This window comes from Notamacropus eugenii, chromosome 6 (genome assembly GCF_028372415.1).
Source record: "Notamacropus eugenii isolate mMacEug1 chromosome 6, mMacEug1.pri_v2, whole genome shotgun sequence".
In the NCBI taxonomy this organism is placed as follows: domain Eukaryota; kingdom Metazoa; phylum Chordata; class Mammalia; order Diprotodontia; family Macropodidae; genus Notamacropus; species Notamacropus eugenii.
Window position 1 is genome coordinate 200,548,700 of NC_092877.1, and position 1,976 is coordinate 200,550,675.

Sequence of the window (1,976 nt, forward strand, 5' to 3'; positions counted from 1 at the left end):
TTTAGAGCATATCCTCTCTCTTCAGCAGAAGGGGAAGATGGTCTCTAATCATTATTTTCAAAACGGGTTCCAAAACAACAGATGATCATAGGAATGGCCATTGGGTGCACTGATGGAATGTATAATAGTTTCTACTCTTCCAGTAATTTACTGCATTCTTCTATCCTTCAGAGTTTTTTAAACATATCAACCAAATGATCCTGAAATTATTTTTCTAACCACAACTGTCCCAATTCCTGATTTCTTTTCTTCTTTCTTTCCAACTGCTAGATTTGACTCATTTGGGAATTGTAGTAGGGCAAGAATGCCTTTCTGGGTCATAAATATTTTCTTTCTGCTGTGGTTTTGTTTGAAGCTAGGACATCCATGGCTACAGCAGTCAGGAACTACAGGGCTACCTGCCAGGAACACATTAACATCAGCTTCTGGCTCAAAAGATCAGCCTGGGGAAAAGGAGGTAAGTGGAATGTCAGGGAGAGAATGGCCCAGAGCTTCCATCCCACAAGAATTAATTTCTACTGACAGCTCTCTAAGTGAGTTTGCCCCATGACTCTGCCTTTTTGATGCCTGAATCTCTCAACAGAAGCTCAGCACTTATGGTTCAAAAGAAATCACTGTTATCTTCAAGTATGAGGTGGGCCAGGAGATCTAAAATAAGGACTTGTCATAAAGAGTGCTGAGCGGTACCCCTCTACCTCACTTGCACTATCACATGGCCTTCATTACTCGTTTTTGTGTAGATAAGAGGGAACACAAACTGTTTCCAAGACCAGAATGACCATGAGAGTTTAGCTTTATTATAAATTATTTATGAAGATTGGAGACCTCCAGTTCTACATCTCTTCCTGAAGAAAGGCTCTATGTCTTTTGAATTTATTCAATAGTACTAATCTGCTCTCTGAAATATTTTTCAAATATTTTATTTTCAGTTGAAACCCCTTCATATCAGGACTGTCAGAAAGGAAAAATAGGGAAGGAAAGTAAATTTTATCCAATGGATAACATTTGTGTAGAAAGAGAGGATTGTGTTAGTGTGAACTCAACATGAAGCTTATTTGTTGTTGACAGACATATAATAAAGGAAGAAACGTGTTTCCTGGGGAAAGGGGGGAGACAGGGTATGAATATTGTAACTGACCTTCTCTTCTTGCCCTAGCTTTATCTCTGTTCCAAAGAGAACTTCCCAAGTCATCTGGGATTGTTTAAACAGAATCTCCAAGATGAGTTATAGTCAGGGATCTAACAAGAGTTAAGAGAAATTTTCTGGGATAGTGAGGTGATAGAGATTGGCCCTGGAATCAGGAGGACCTGAGTTTAAATTTGGCCTCAGAAACTCATGAAGTTGTGTAACCCTGGGCAAGTCATTTAACCCTGTTTGCCTCAATATCCTCATCTGTAAAATGAACTGGAGAAAGAAATGGCAAACCACTCCAGTATCTTTGCCAAGAAGACCCCAATGGACCATGAAGAGTCAGACATGATGGAAACGATTCAACAGCAAAATAAATTTTCTTGGAATATCAAAACATACATTTTCTGGGACCAAGAATCTTGATCTTCTCCTAGAGAAGGGCAGTAAAAGGTAGAACAGCTTTACTGAATGTGGTCTCTTATAACCTTCAGCTGGGCACTAAAGAGTTTGTTACTTTCTCTGCCATGGGAAGCTTCTGCACCTCAGCAGATGAGGCAGAGAGAACCAGAAGTCTCTGCAGAGACTAAGTAAATAGATCCTAGCAGAGAGAAATTTGGCAACTATAATACTATAGAGATCCCACAGAGATGACTTACCCAGCAGAGAAAAGCAAGAAGCAGGGTGATGACATCACCAAAGGACATTTTCATCTCCAGAGCATCAGAAGTGTACATTGTCCTGGCCACAGTGTGTGTTATAGCCTGACTGTCTCCTGGTGTGCACCCTTATACACATGTTCTCAGAACACATATATTCCCTGTGTCCTCCATCTATGTTCCTCATA